At 38.2% G+C, this 17,605-nt stretch overlaps 1 pseudogene; it reads right to left on the reverse strand.

Moving 5' to 3' along the window:
* Positions 1-1,382: 1,382 nt before the first annotated feature.
* On the reverse strand, positions 1,383-17,282 carry LOC105047016 (probable serine/threonine protein kinase IRE; annotated as a pseudogene).
* Between the last annotated feature and the right edge of the window lie 323 nt (positions 17,283-17,605).

Raw genomic sequence — 17,605 nt, forward strand, 5'->3', positions numbered from 1 at the left:
AAAAAAAAAAAAAAAAGAAAAAGAAACAGAACAAAAAGAAGAGAGAGAGAGAGAGAGAGAGAGAGAGAGAGAGAGAGAGAGAGAGAAGCATCATCACTCCATGTTATCTATTTAATCATTGGATTTCATGTGGGATCATGTGACCATGGCAGCAGAGTCCACTCTGATACAATTCCTAGTTTTACCCCTTTTATGTGACAGCCAGAAATTAATTAATTCCAAGAGGATTAATCCCCAATCAAGGAACAAAATTAAAAAGTCAGGGCATCAGATAAAGTTGACACTAAGCAATATCTGTTTCGTAGCATACAGCTTTTCCCATGACGAAGTGGCAGCAAAACTTTTGATAATGGTGTCCCAGGTGCTAACGTTGTATTGCCATCATTAAGCCGTGAATATAAGAGCACAATCGATGTGGACAACTATTGGATATAATTGACAGTAAGCAGCTAAAGCTCACTGTTTAATCATCATAAGTCATTGCGGGCCAATTTTTTCAGCTGGTTGAATGAATTGCTCCTGTTGATACCTTTTCACACTCAGATAGTCGCCTCATTTAACAAGAATTGCCAAAAAATTGGAGCAAGATAGTTTTCGGTTTTCCAAATGAGAAATCTTTCCATGTTTCTCTAGTCCAGCTCAGATTTGCTGATACACCAAGATGGGACAACATAGGTAAATCAGAAAAATTCTATCAAGAAAAGAACATCATGTACAACTCAAGGTAGAAAATTAAGAGAATTAAAGAATCATCAAGGTGAAAATCAAGGAAAAAAAAAAAAGCTGATATTCTGCTGCACTAATTATTCTTTCTTGCACATAAGTTGACCAGGCATCAATAGTAAGTAGGAACAAATCAGCATCGCCGGTCAATGTACCACATTGTACTATGCCTTCCACATGCATGCAAACATGATACCTAGATCATTTACTCACTCTCAAGAGAAATCCATTCTTTGAGACAGAAATAGTTGGCCATTTAAGCAAAATATCATGATCAATGCAGGCATTAGGGTTTAGAAGCATCCGCTGATTCCAGGCTACGCTTTGTTATCAGATCATAATTCATCGAAGCCAGTTGCAACAAATTCTGAGCACACAAGAATAAAAGGGTTATGTGGTTAGCTAGATTTTATTTGATGGATGTAAGTAACTAAAGTTGTGCTGATTAAGAACAACCTTAATGAGAAGTTACTGAATGAGCACTTCATAGAAAGGGTTGGGGCTCCAAAGTCTGCCATGCTGCCAAACTCATCTTCCAGCACCAGAAAAACATCAAGTATAACATGAGTGAGGCCTGAGATTGCTGGGGAACAAAAGGTAAAAGCTGTTATCTTGATACATCTTCATCCAAGTCGCAACTGTGAGGGCTGCTGCTGCAGCTTATGCTGCATGTATTGGTCATATCATCAAAATCACAAGATGCTGCATAGATATGATCATCTTCTGCATTCCATGGATGACAGCTTTCAAAATAACTTGTGTCATCTTCACCCGCTGTTGAAGGAATGAATGCTGCCTGTGTAGCAAAACGAACAAAAAACTATCAATTCCAACGGTTGAGTTGCAAATCTTGAATACATGGTATTCCATATCGGTCCAAACTGGCCAATACACCCCGTACCGTATCATATCAATGGAGAACCGGTCCAGTTCAGACCGGATTTTCAGAAAATGGCCTGAATCAGACGAACCGATCGGTTCGGTATGGTATCAGCCCAAACTGCCTGATATCGGACGGTTCGGTCCGGTTTAGTCCGGTTTTCTTTTTTTCTTTTTTTTTGTGCTGTTGAGTGGGATTTTTTTTTTGATTTTTTAGTATTCAGTATGGTACGGCACGGTATCATACCAGTCGGCAACCGGCACAAATTCTAGTACCGAGTCCACGAACCTTGCCTGAACATATTGTGGTGCAACTGAATTTCAGTTACATAACCTTCTGCTTAGCGATCATATCCCAGTTCATGTTTTTGAAGAAAGGATGGGAGTTCACCTGCCCTAATGGTTAAACTTGTATCAAAGATTTAGAGCATGACTATCGAAGTTTGAATAAAAGAAATGAAATTTACCTCCCCAGCTCCAGTTGCTCCAAGTCTTTGGACTGGGTTTTCAATTAGCAATACGAATGCAAGGGAAAGAATGAGTTTGGTCAGTTCAGTAAAACATGTTTGGTTTTAGTTTTCAATCTCAGAATGTAATGGGAAAAAATTTAGAGACTAATAGAGGTTCAGGAAATTGAAATCATATTATGATATATGAGGCCCAGTTCTAGTCAAGTTTTCATGTTAAGGAAAAAGCATTGTTACACAGACAGATGTCAGTGGTGTAACAAATTATTGGGTGAGGAAGAAAACAGTGGTTATCTATCAAACAGAGAAGCAAGTGCGCTTAATTTTTGCCAGTGACTGCTCTCATATAAAAGCCCAAAGCACCAATGAGAAATAAAAATACTCACACAAGGCTATAGTAACATAATGGAACATCTGTCTACCATCAGAAAAGGTTTCATACGTCTTAAATCAGGTTTCTTGTTCATACTGGCCTTGGGAGTAATTATGTCTATATTTCAACTTATATATTGGTTGCTGTGACCTTCATTTTTTTTTTTTTTTGTGTGTGTGTGTGTGTAAGAACAGGGTGTATATTATTTATAACATAAAGATGCACAGCAAACATCCAAGGCCACCATCCCAACTGTATACATTAAGCCAGAAGACAATGACTGGACCATAACAAAACTACAAAAGGTCCCATTACCAGGACTATCCATTGATACCAAACTCTGCCTCAAAGAAAACCACCACCCCTTGGGTAAGCGACATTGGTCGAACTCCACATGCAGATGGTGCATGTGTCATGCAGATGGTGCATGTGTCATGCAGAACCCAGCGCTCGTATGTAAGGCACATAACCTGATAAATAGGGGCAGGCAAGAAGGGGTTTTGAGAGAAGAGGCCCCAGAAGGCCAGGCCACCCCAGGACACCTGCCTAAACATCATTACAATGCAGAGCTGGGAACTTTGAAAGCAGATCATGATGCAAACTGCTCATCCAGCTGACAACATGTGGTGGTGGGAGGATGGCCTCACCACCATGCCATCATCTGGTCTTGGAGACTGTCTTGACTTGGGCTATCACCATGTGGTGTTGCTTGGAGTCTTGATCCAGAGGTCAGCAACCTAGGGGCCTATAGCATCCAATGGCATCGACTGCAGCCCAGAAGTTACCTCGGGCTGCCCCTCCTGAGGTGGGAATTCATCTGCATTCTAGTCCTTGGCTGGCAGAGGGGCCTTAAACACCACCCCATGAAAGTGGAACACCATCCCACCATGTGGCAGTGCTGGGTTGCCAGAACCAGATGACTCCATGTGATATTGAGGACAGATGTTTTAGTTTCCCTTCTTACTCATCCTTTATCACCCTTCTCCCTTTGACACTCTTCATCTATCTAAACATGGTAACAAAGTAGAAAGCCTCAAATTCTGCCATGCACTCTCTTAGCAGTCTATTGTGCACTTTCCCTTCTGGATATTTCGTGGCGAGCAGTTATTTGTGGTCATAGAACACTAGGTTCCATTGAAAGAGGGAATGGTTACCAGTGTGGATTTATTTTGTGATCTTACTTTTCTAATTGCTTCATAAATCCAATATGGTACAATCCTGTTTTCAGTGTTGAATGATAAGAAAATTAATATTTTAGTTATCAGCCCTTTAAAATACCTCTGACTTGAGTTATGACAAAATTAGGATTTTTGACTATATGAACTTATATAAAATAGCAAAAAGCAACACAACACTCTTGGAAGACATCTGAAAGTAATACTTGCAATGGAACAATTTCAAATACTAAAAAATTATTCTACAGGACTTGCTTGTCAATCAAGTCATGAGCATCATATCTCATCTCTTCTGGCATCTGTGGCCAGGGTATATCACGATTCATGATATCATCAAAAATTTTCTGCAGTTAAACTAGGGGCATTAGAAGAATTAAATTTTGTATAACACAATAATAAAATGGATATGAAAAAAAACACTTTTATGTTAGTGAATTATTTGTTGAATTGGTCTTAAAAGGAAAGAATATTAGTCAAATACATGTCAATTTCAAATTAGTTTGTCCATGCCAGCAATGTGATGCAGGAAATCAAACATGAATACCGGAACCACTATAGATCATATTCAAACTAAAATAAGAAAATATAGTAATTTCTTTTTTTTTAAAAAAAGGCTCCTGCAACAATTGCTTTCGCTACTCAAAAACTCATATTAAGTTCAGAGGGTTTCTTTTTCTTTTGTGCATGTGTATGTGCATGTTGTGATATTCCTGTCTAACCTGACAAATTTCCAGCCTATGTTGTCTTGAACATTTGGCATCTCCAAATTTAAACATGAAAATATCTTCATACAAGAGGATAAACTCTGCTTCTCAAATAGATGATATAAACTCACAGTCACAGGATCATAGCTAGGATTCAAGAGCTAGCCTTGCTGATCTGTGCTGCCAGATGGGCACATGGTACAGCTGCTGCCAGTGCTGCCAAGAACTAAAATGGCATGAAAAAAGTATCATGCCAAGCTGGCACTGAACTGGCACAGAACACTTAAAACCTTGATGAGCCTGTTCTTGAGCTTATATGGTATCAAATCACGAGTCAATTTACCTCATGGATTTGAAAGCAATAAATCACCATCCATTTTGCCCTTGCAATTTTAGCAAAGATGCAGTGGCTGCTAGATTCCGAAATTTAAAATGATATCACGACATGCAAATTTCAATTAAGAGCATTCAGAGTTATTGTCAAGGGGGTGAGACATTAATTGTAGTAGCCAAATATGTTGCTCAACATAGCGACCTCTATGAGACAAATTTGAAGTTGATTGTTCCATCCCAACTTATTAAATGGAAAAAGCAAATCGCATAATACCATAGAGCAAACAAATTTCAAGCTCTACAAATAGATTAGCCAATATTTTAACATTATTAAGTTTGATGTTGATTGTTCCATGGCAACCTAGTAAATGGAAAAGAAAATCACATAAAATTGTAGAGCAAACAAATTTGAAGTTGATCGTTCCATCCCAACTTAGTAACTGGAAAAGGCAAATCACAAAATATTATTTAACACAGATTAGTTTGCAAATCGATCATCATACAAAATTATGAATAAGATATTACAGTACCTACCAACATATCAAGACACTTGGTCCCATACATTTGTCTCCAGATTATGATTATGATCATCATCATCATCAATTGTTACATACAATAAATCCATATTCAGAAAAACTTTGAAAAGATAAGCTATTCTTTTGAACAAACACTAAAGTTGCTTAAGGGGCCGTTTGGTTGGGGTATGTTAGATTATGGGGTAATCTGACAATTCTTGAGAATCATTTATCTGAAAAAATGATTGCAGAGGAAAATAACTTTTACTATGTTTGGTTGGTGGAAAAATTACTTTGAAAAATGACACTGAAAAAAAAATTACTACATTTGGTTGGAGATAAATCTATATAGGAATATGATCAAATTTACAAATATATCCATCAACATAACATAATTTTTAATACCATGATAGCATTATTATCTCTAATCAGTTTTTATATAATGACTATAATCATATGGCCCTTTACATAATGCCATTTGCATCTTGAATTTTTTGCAAACGCTCTTTATTGAATGCCTATTAATATAGTTCATAACATGATTCATGCCTATTAACATGTTTTTTTTTTTTTGGTACAAAAGGCAACTTCATTAATAGAAATAGTTAGCAACCCTTACAATCAACATACAGCCCAAAAACCTAGAAATCCCAAAATACATAGCCTAGAATTGAGGCAACTCAACATGATGATAACATAATTACAAGCAGAAAATATAAGTTCATAGATAACATCAGCGTATATGAGTGAGAAGTAACATAGAAATGGGATGATAGAAGCAACATAGTTCATAACATAATTCAAAACATAGTTCATAATACTAGAAAGAATCCAATAAAAAACACAAGCAATAAGATAGATTAGATAAATACTTGCGGATTTGCAGCAAACTTCGAGCCGGAGAACAAAGAAAATATGGCTTCTTCGATGAAAAATCCCCAAATCAAGTAACAAGGAAGGGCGTCCAGACTGAACCAGCAAAGATTCGTTAGATGATGGATGGATTTGAGAAAGATAGCAAGGTGTCAAGATTAGGATTTCCCCTTTTCTCATGGAAAGAAGGGACTGAACTAATTTGGAAATCCTTGGGAGAAATATCTAGCACCTATGACCCATTGAGGGTATTTTTGTCAAGTATAGATTCCTATTACTCGGGAATTTATCAAACACCAACTCCTCATGGTATTTGTTTTACCTTCTCTCTCCAGAAAATAAGCATGGGACCCATCAATTTTTTTACCATCTCTCTCTTCCCATTTTTATACCAAACATGGTAATCTGATATGGGAATCATTTTCCCATGCTAGATTATCCCCAACCAAACAGGCCCTGAGGATAAATATGCAGATCATGACCAAGACTGAACTATGTCAACATGTGTTGTCTGGTCCTTCCATGAGCCTCATCCATCTTGTCCCTAGAAGAAAACATATCATAAACCATATATTTCTAGTAATGCCCATGTAGTCAGTACCTGAAATGATTTTCCCTGCAGATTCTCTCTCTCTCTCTCTCTCTCTCCCCCCCCCCTCCCCATGAGTTCATAAAATAATTAGTTTAGTGTTAAATGTCCAAATACTGGACCTCGGGACTTTTAGCTCCAGAAACATGGTTGAGTTGTAAAATGCATGAGAAATCATGAATTTACAATGCTTGAACAAACAGATGATTAACTAAACCACAGTTTCAACACTTAATAATGACAATGCTAAACTGTAAGCAAGAGACAGGAAATAAAAGGGGGATGCTGAACTTGATATGACCATCCCGTGTGATCAACAAGTTATCTGGCTTCAGATCTCGTTGAATTATATTCATGGAATGCAAGTACTCCAATGCAAGTACCTGAAAAGAGTTATATTCTACTTTTGTACCATTATTTGCATATGGCCTTGCCTACAGTAGCCAATGATGCAAAGAAATGATTTATATCATGATTGGAATGAAACAACGGATGTATTTACTTACTACTTCGGCTATGTAAGCCTGTGCCATTTCTTCATCCAAGCAATCCAAATTTCTTAATAAAGAGTAAAGGTCTCCACCATTTAAGTATTCCATGACCAGATACAGATTTTCCCTACATGTGGAGTAGAAGAATTGGACCTGTTGATCACAATGAAGTTAAATATACATCTCCATGAACCTATAATATTGAAAATTTTAAAGACATGCTCACCACAAAAGGATTGTGAACTGATATTAGCATGTTACGTTCAGCCAAGATTCTTTCAACTTCATTCTTGCGAATCATATCAGCTTTCTTTCAACATAAAAGTTCCAAATATTAGTTTCTTTCATGAAGCTAACATTGACAGCATAAAAAAAATGGCTACTTGTTCCAAGGATTTGAGTGTTGTTGGCATGGAGTGGCCCAGCCACTGGTCCAAAAGGCATGTGCCTTGCCACACTAAACCAAAAGAAAACATTACCTTTAATTGAGAAAAAGGTTTAATGAATGCCATGCCTATCCAGTGTGAGTTCCAGTATGGGTCCAGCATGGCTGGCACTTAAAAGTTAAAACCACAACCACAGGCTGCTAAGAGTTTAGCATCCCAGAAATTTAAAATTAAAACTGCATATTGGTAGAGAAATTACATCTATTTAATGGCCAATGAACTTCTTTTCGTAGGCTGACTAATGTAAACTGGTCGGTTTCATATTGGACATATAAGATCAACACTAAGCCATTGATGAATTAACCACCAATATTTAGCATGAGACCCTTGTTTAAGTTACATAAATCCAGTGGAAACGTGCAATGCCTTTGCCAGTAAAAGCATGGATAGCTATGATCACATGGGTGAAGCATTGATGGCTATGATTTCATTTGGTAAATGCCCTCCCATGTTTAGTTAGTACACACCTTTTATTTTCTTTGCCTTAAGCAAGAGATGAACTTATAGGGCTGTATTTTGTACGGTAATAAAAGAAGGGGTATGTGTGTGGCACCACACAGTTGTATACATGCAGCAGCAGTTCAGCACTGATGGCAGTTCAGGATCCATGGACGAAGGCTTGAATAGTTTGCGTCACTATAATATATATACACACACATATGCAGAATTACATGCATAGATGCATGTACATGTGTGTGCATAACTTTCATAGACCAATTTATGATTTATCAAAAAAACGAAAACATATGAATATCATACACCAAAGAGACCCAGGCTACATATAGGTAGTTGTCATTTGTACCTCTATTTTCCCCCCCCAAAAAAAAAGAGGAGGAGGAAAGATATTTTTGATATTTTTGTAGAAGTAAAATTATTAAAAACAAGATTTTCATGTTGGGCTTAATAGTTAATCTAGAATGATCAATACCAAATCCAAGAATATATCAACATCTTGGACCAATGTTGATATTTATCTTAGCATTTTAAGTTGCTTTCCTAAGGACAATGTTTGATGAAAAATCAGCAATACTACAGCCTGAGGTTCCATATATCAGTAAAGACATTAATTAGTGAAAATATACAAGTATTCTGAAGCATGATGCACCTTGATATAAAACATACAAGTTTGACTCAGCTACTAGATAAGTGACAGAAACTAGGAAAAACTAAGATGTCAGCAAAGAAAAATGAATTTTAATCATTAAGGTAGTAAAAAATGCCAAAAGTCCTATAAGACTTGGAAGTAAATTTTTTTTAACATAACTAATAAGATCAGTGCTTAGTAGATTAGTCCGAATAACATGGACTGCATGGCTACTAACATGTATCAGTACTATGGTTTATTATAGTACATCATTTTCTGCATTTTATTTTCCTGTGAAACATTCATTTCTTGCAAAGCAATCTGACAAGGTACCAAAGATTAATAGCTACTGCTTCAATGCATCAGACTTCCCTAACAATTGTTGCCAACTGCGCCTCTATTTTGAGATACAAGTACGTTCTGTTGTAGGGACACTCATGCAGACATTATGAAACTTGACATATGCAATGTTTGAGTAGAATGACTTCGTTACACCAGGACTGAATCTTCGAGCTTTTCAAGTTTCAGAGAGAGCCTCTACCATTGCAGCCTAACCATTGTTGATCATCAAAATTTGAGGGATCATACCAATGCATGTGCGATCAGTGAATAGTGTTGGCAATTCAATTGCATATGCCAGACTCGCCCGACAACAAAAGTCTCTTCAAATTCTTTGCCAGAATGTTCATTTTCTAATTGCAAACCCACTTCTAGCAACATGCCGTATTGTTGTTTCTTTAGGAATTTCCTTAGTTACATAATCACAGGATTACATACATCCATTGTTGATGTCAACCGAGTAAAGGTTATTCAATTCAAAAACAAAATTCTTCAGATGTATTTTTAGGACTACAATTTATGTATTTTCTTAGAGAAGTGCATTTGCCGTAAAACTTCTCAAATCAGAGAAGTTCAAATCTTAGTTGGTTAGGAAATAGTTTCAACTTTTTATATTTTTGTAATATAAACTCTTTTTGACAAAATCATTACAAAAGTCCTAGTCTGTGAAGGGTTGGACAGGAAAATCTTTGAAACTAAGAGGAATTTTTGCATCATTCATATGCCCTTTGTATGAGTTTATGAAAAGAAAGTAAAGATAATATATGAAGATTGATTTTGTCAATAGAACAATGCATCTGGTGGTTAGGATCTGTGTTCCTTTATTTTCTTCTCATTCATTTCCTTGCAATTCAATCTCCTTTTATCTTCATAATACTCTAGTCACAAGCACAGATTATTTGACCTATCCCTGGGTCTACATCAATCAATTTCATATGGCAACATTTCATCAAATATGAAGGATGTTAAAAAATTCAAATGACCAACACTCTTCCTTAAAGCATGAGCATTCAGAGAAACCAATAACCCACAGCAACAGACACTATAGGTAAAATGATAACTATAGGAAATGACCTTCCAACTTCAATGGATATCAAGGACAATACCACTTATAAAGAGTAAACCTAGAGCTTTCTGTCTCATACAACCTGAATGAAATGAATGGATGAGGAAGACCAGAAGTCATCATCAGATGGAAGCAAGCCAAAGTGTGCAATATATTCAACAATCTCATGCTTATACACTAAAGGAGCTAAGCAATCCGAAAAAATCTGGGGGAAAACTAAAGAAAAGATAGAAGCAGCCATGCTTCTGTAGCGGCAAGTTATGCAGGTGCTAATATATAACCTCCACTTCATTGTTCTATTCTCAAACAAAGATTTGAAATTCATTAATTTTCCTTTCCTTAAAAGGTTAGTTTGCCAAGTAAATTCACGTAACTTGTTCATGGTAAAATTGGTGGACTGGTAATAGAATGCTGAATCAGATTCAGGTCAATAAGATACATTGGTATCAAAATTTTATCATGCAGAGAAAAATTGAAAAGCATCCAGGCAACTCTAAGCAATATGATCACACATCCATTAAAGAAGATATTTGTGAAAATGTAAGTGTATCATTCAACTCTAAAATAGACAACAAGAACACATATGGATTACCTTTATTGCAAAAAGTTCACCTGTTACTCTTTTCTTCACAAGAAAAACTTGTCCAAATGCCCCTCGACTGACTGGTTTTATTACTTCAAAATTCTCAATGGATGTCCGGTCTTTAAACTCGGCATTCAAAGGGTTTGTTCGAAAGTTACAAACCATACCATTTCCTGCAGAACTATCTTCATCAACCATCATACATGAAGAATCTTTATGAGCATCATCTATGTGTCCACAAATGTGTATGAACTTCTCCCTGCCAAGTTAGAGGATGAAACGGGAAGTAGACTGAAATCTAAATACGACTGGTTAGTTACAAGTGAACTTAGTCTAAGGAATGAATTTGTTGATCAAAACAGTATAACCGTTTAAACTAATTGTACTATGGCTCTACATAGCATCAATAGTATCGGAAGGCATCAATTATTTAACAGACAATTGAACTCACTGCAGAAGTTTAGCAATCCGCCTTCCAAATATCTCAACAACAAGTGCATCAACTTTTCTAGTGTCAATAACAGCATTTAGATCTTCTAAGTAAGAACTCAAAAACTCCAATGAGCTGCAGTTGTAAGTTTTTAGACTTGCAATATCACGAACAATATTCAATATACTCTCCATCTGCAAGTAAATACATAAGTTTATAGCAAGCACAAAATGATGTAAGTTGATAAAAATTAAACCACATGTATCTTGAACAGAGAAATTCAAGGCACAGCTAAAGGTGATTTGGCGTCCTAGAGTACCCAGAAACAAAAAATAATCAAGTTAGACCGAGTATCAAAATACAGTTGTAACAAAGTGCTTGAATTTTCTTGCAGCATTAGTGCAACTTAGGCATATAAATAGTGGAATCAAACAAGCCATAATGATACACCGTACTCCTTTTTAGGACCAACAAAATTTGAAGATGTATTTGACACACAAAACTAGGTGCAAGTGAGTCCTAGTAAGCATGGCTCCAGCATGATCAATAGGTCTTCAAATTGGATCGGTCTGATCATGCTTGATTGTACAGAATAGACTAGTCAGCACACCATAACATTGAAAAACTCTCGACTGAAATGACAACCATCCAGTTTCAAATTCAGCTTGGTTAAATTTTTAAGTCCATCAGCAACACTAAGATTCATCTACTAATGAATATTCAACCATCTGACTGTAAAAGAAGAGAAGACATTCAACAAAACCAAATAGGAATGCATGATTACACCCCTAAAGCTTGACGATGTCTAAGTTTAACAATAATTAGCTTCTACTATAAGCATCTCTACAATTTATATGAATAAAACTAAAATGTATCTCCATCTTCCTGTCGAGTCTCAGATGGAGAGAATCAGGTTGAAATTATCTTGATATATCCTCATTTATTCCAGGAACTGTCTGGTTCTGATAAGGTTAAATCCTAACTGACCCATATCAGACTCATATAGACAAATGCCCCATTTTGACCATTTTGATCTGACTCATCAGTCCTACGTTTTAGAAATAGGTCAGGTTAGACTGAGTGCAGCTCAGCCCAGCCTGCATGCACCAGTAAGTATCACTCTTCGTCTAGCAGAATCATGTTATAGACACTAGAAAAGATGCAAATTTGCAGGCACAGGTGGTTCCAGTTAAAGAACATCCGAGAGTCATTCTTACTGATGGAGTCCCCATCTCTTAAAGTCCTATCGTTCTGATCCATAGCTTACACCAGAAAGAACTGAAGTATAAGATGTTGGATCAGTTACAACATGTTATGTCCTAGATAGAACTATCAAACAACAGAATACTGATGTAGGAAGGTACAGATTTTCAAAGAACAAATGGCAGAAATCTATTGACGGTCCTGAAATGCTAAACCAGAATATGCTGGACTCCCCTACAAGTGAGCTAAAAGATGGTATGCCACATTATCCTCCCATTGTTGATAACTTTGTCCTAAGTGAAGTTGACAAACAGTTTGCCAACTTCACTTAGAATTTTAACAAAAATTTAGTGGCAGAGCCCCTGTATGCGTGGCTTGCTGCCTGCATAGGAGATGAGAGCTCGAAAGTTCTCTCTCAGCCTCTCTATGCCCTCCCTCCCTCCCCCTCACGCTCCCTCCCCCTCTCCCTCTTTGGATTTCTTGAATCGAAGGATGCAACTGTACTAATTCATCCCTGGTACTATTCGGTATGCCCCGAACGGGGTGGTTTGGGATGGTACCACCTTCCTTGGTCTCAAAAGTTACTTATAGATGTTCTCCACATATTTCATCAGCATGCTATCATGTTTTGTAACATTCTTTGATACATTCATTATAAACCAGCAGGCACCTATGGTTGATTAACTCATTCAACATAACATAAGTATGTGCTGCCCACATTAATATTTGATACGTGTTGGCATTGCAAGCGATTGATATATTAATCAGCTATGCTAAACTGTCCAGAACTAGGTGGTTAAAGGTATACTGAATTGAATCATCAGGAACTGGGATGGTTCGGCCAATCGAAAAGATTCAGTTTGTTAACTCGACCCTAACCACCACTCCCTCCAAACCATGTTTGGATCTCTCTCTCCCCACTCTTGTACAAACCCTAGCTAGCAGCATTACCCTTGATCAATGCTGATGATGACACCATCGCCCTCGATCAATGCTGATGCCGATGCCATCCCCCTCTAGGCATTGGAAACGGCACACATCTCTCTCGCCTTTTCTCTCCTTTTATTTCTCTCCCCTCTCCCTGTCTCTCTTTCTCGCATTTGTCTTTTTTTCTCTCCCTCTCATTCTCCTCCTAGAATTAGGGTTCGGGTTTCTTCCTCTCCCCCCTCCTCTTCTCCCGAGCCTGTCTCGGGTACACCTCGGCTCTATACAACCTCAGTACTGGTTCAATGAACATTATTATCAATATTTGTGTTAATCCAAAAGATCTACTTTACTACTAACAAAGATGGGGCTAGGAAGTAGCAGTATAGATATTAGATTAGTGAATATTTTTTCTAAGATAGATGAATGCTGATTTCAAATTCTCTCCCTCTCCTTAATGGCTTAACAGATGTCCTACCATGGAATTGACATAACAAGTATTTGAACACTTTCACATGGACTCAAATGTTGTACACACCCTTCTAAAGGCCAGCAAAAATTCATCTATAGGATGTATCTCCCCTCAAATCTATCCATTCAATTTAGAGTTCATCTTTCCTACAAATACTTTGCTCTTGGACATCTAAGTTTGATTTTTGTGGATGCCTTAATTACCAGCACGACATGGCAGTTCCAGTTAGAAAAAACTGATTATAACTTGCAGAGGGTTTATCATTTATTAAGCACAAGGGCTTTCAATTTCTCATACATATGCGCTCTTATGGGAATAATAGTGTTCCACCAACTGAAAGGAAGTCTTCAACAATACCGTGATAAGCTAAACAAGTATATTTCTTATCAGGCATCTATTGTTACATTAAGATTGATATTAAATGGTAACTTTTCTCTCATGTCATATTAATAGTAGTCTGAATGTTTTTGAGGAAAATAGTATTCATGATCAATCTTATTAAAAGAATCAAATATTGGAGACCCTTGTGGTGATGGAAAACCAAAATCATAATAAACTCCTATATTTGAGGGTACCCAGGTCCCTTTACATATGAAGTCCTCCTGAAACAGGCAATATCTAGTACTCCTCATTCAATTTATGAAATTAAAATAAAAACCCAGGGAAGCAGTCAAAGTGTCCAAATGACTCGTGAGGTTTTACCTTCTATTAAAGTATACAAATTGCCTGACATTCTCATAGATGATCTAGGATTTATAAGTTTCCATCAAGAGATTGATAGCCTCCCCAAGAGTTTACATCTACAAAAAGAATTTCATATAAGATGGACTAAAATCATAATGATTTATTGAATAGAAATCACATATTATAGTCCTCCAGCCTTAAATTTCAATTGTTATGTTCCATGTAAGCAACAAAAAAGAGGGTGAACTAAATCATCAATAACCAGGGCAAGAGAGAAAGGATGCAATAGCAAGATATGTTTAAGTGAAAGCATTTAAGAATATAGTATTACCAACAATTCAACAACAAGGAATAAGAATGCCATGAAATGAACCATTCAAATAAATAAATGTCTTGATTTATATTTTTTTCCTCATGACCTGTTTCCATAAATGCATACAATGGACGTTTCTTCAATGCCATAGTCATGAGAAAACCAGAAGAAACTCAAGAATATGTAACATCAAGAACAACCGCTGAGGCTGAATACCAAATCAACCATTTAATGCTACTATTAAGATATTGCAGTCCCATGTGAGGTAAGTAGATGAAGAAGAGGATACCTGTTGAAGGCTTTCAATTTCCGAAAGTGCCTTCTTTCCACTCATCAGCAAGTCAATCTGGCTAGTACTTGGTGTCTGAAATGGTGATTGTGGAGTCATGCTCCCTGATGACGATGCACAATGCGAACTATTCAGCATTGGTGGTAATTAATTTATATTGTTCATAATTAGAGTACTAACACCTTCCGGGGAACACTCTCCCATGTCAGCAGAAAATGGACAGAAAGAGTTATTCTGATATGGAGACATGGCATTGGACTCTTCAGTTATACATGAGGCACCGGCTTTTGAAATCTCTTGATTTGCATCCACCATATATGAACTCCTCAATATACAGGATGCCAGAATCTTTTCAAGGATTTCAGCAACCTCCTCCAGCCGCTCATCTATGGTTAAACACTTTGAATTGCATCTGGCGGCAATAGTGCATTCTCTAAAGTGACCCTCAGCATGTATGGTTGGGATCTCAAAATCACAGATCCTACATATCATTTTCGGCTTCCCATCATCTACGATCTGTTGACCTTCAGCATAATCATTAGCAACATCTTGGTCCTTTGGTGATCGTTGTATTAAACGGTCAAAGATTTCAGAGTGATGCTCAGAGACATCAGGCACTTCAGCAGTCCCATTCAAACCCACCTTAGTTTTATCTGCTTCCGGCAAAGAATCTGATACCTCCTTCGTGGGAGATTCATCTTTTGCATCATGAACTTCCTTCTGATTCTTCTCAGCAGCTGATGGAACCTTCTTCCACGACGATATCTTTGCTGGTGAATCTGTCCCCGCCGAGTATCTTATGGGGCGGCCAGCGAAATCTTGACACAATTATCTGTATTTCAGGATCTTCTTCCTCATGAGCCTATCTTTTAAATCCTAGGCACTCATTGCACTCTTGGGGCCCTGCCATGCCTCCCCCGAACCGGTGATAGAACCCCAAGTCACTAAGGTGGTGGAGATTGAGAATATGCGCCTCCTTCCCATAAACTATCTCCTTCTGGAACTGTAGCAACCGAGTGCACCTCGTGAGGATAAAAAGAGGCCGTGTGTGAGCTTGCTTCAAGGTGCCCATTGGCAACTCCTGGCAACGGTCGTCCAGATTCTGAACAATTCCCTCGCATTTGAGCCAGAACTCATCCAGAGACATCTCTGCACACTTCTTTGCTACGACCAAGAGGTCTTCCAGAGGCACCCTCCATTCAGGATGCTCATCGCCAGTTTTTTCAAGCATGCCCACCGGGGCATATACACCAAGCTCAGAATTTATTTCATCCCTCAACCGATTAAACTTTGTTCAATGACGATCATTATATCCTACACAGACAGAATGATGACGAATAATTGAATCACAATGTGATGAATGGATGAACGAAGGGATGGTGGAAAACAATCAGATAGGAGAGACGAAAAGAAGAAAACATTATAATTATTTTTCTCGTAAAAAAAGGGAAAAGAAGAATCATTACTTCGGGGCTTCTAAGTCCGCGAAGCTTTCGGATTGGAAGATGGTGCGGTGCTTTGGAATTCAATTCATAGGAGAAGCTCTTGACGTTGGTGGGGCTCCTTTTCTTGCGGCCACTCGTCGCCCGGAGGACGGCACGGAAACGGGGGACTGAATCTCCCGCGGCGGTTTCCGCCCAGGGAGGGAGACGGAGACGGAGAGGGAGGACCGCTACCAAAACTTTGTTAGTCTCCGCCCGTGCAGAACGAAATCATGAAAGAATCCTTAAGAACATACAGTTTGGTGGTTCGCTTACCACCATGGCGAGACGTCGACGATGCTTCTTGATCGGATGGAAACTCGAACGACTGGAATTGGTTGTGGGAGCTTACTTCCCCCGAACACAAAGAAAAAATGGGTAATTAACTCCCGGTCTCTTTTTGGTTCCGCTCTAATAAAAAATTTTGTTGATCAAAATTTTAACTTCCAACCAATATTTTAATATTAAAATAATAAAATATTTTTTGATATTTTTATTTTAAAAAATATCCGACTTACCTTTTATCTTCACCTTCCTTTCTTTTTCTTTCATTCCTTCCTTTTCTTCTACATAAAAGAGAAAATAGACTTCGCTGCTCTGGCTAAAAGGCTTCTTAACTCGATCCCTAATCATAATTTTTCTTCTTCATTCTTCTGCATAAAGTGTTGGTCATGATAAAGGCCGCTCTCCCCACCGTGTGCTACTTCCAAACCCCCAACCTTTCTCCTGCCCCTTCCCCAAGCTCGGCTCTGTTCTCTCCTGCTCTGCCATCTCCGCGGCCAGGAGGCCTTCGTCGACCTCCCCAGCCTTTTGCCTCAGTTGCCTCATTGATGAGTTCTGGTCCATCCCCAAACTGATCAATCGCATGAAGCACCTCCTCGCCTATGCCTCCGCCCTCCGGCCCTTCCCAAGGTGGCCTGGGTGTCCTCCAATCGCATCATGGGCTGCACCCCACAGTCTGGGTCACGATCGTGTTGAATGATCTCGACTGCATGCAGTTCGCCGCCAACACCAACTCGAAGATCACCAAGGGGTTCTGCTTTTCTATCTCATTTCGGTGGTCGATCATGCACTGTTGGAGGAGGTTCTAGAGCTGAGACTAGAGGATTTCGGGGACTTGAAGGTGGTCTAAATGCTGGAAAGGGCTAAGACGTTGATCGTCGAGGGAG

The sequence above is a fragment of the Elaeis guineensis genome, chromosome 6 (genome assembly GCF_000442705.2).
Source record: "Elaeis guineensis isolate ETL-2024a chromosome 6, EG11, whole genome shotgun sequence".
In the NCBI taxonomy this organism is placed as follows: domain Eukaryota; kingdom Viridiplantae; phylum Streptophyta; class Magnoliopsida; order Arecales; family Arecaceae; genus Elaeis; species Elaeis guineensis.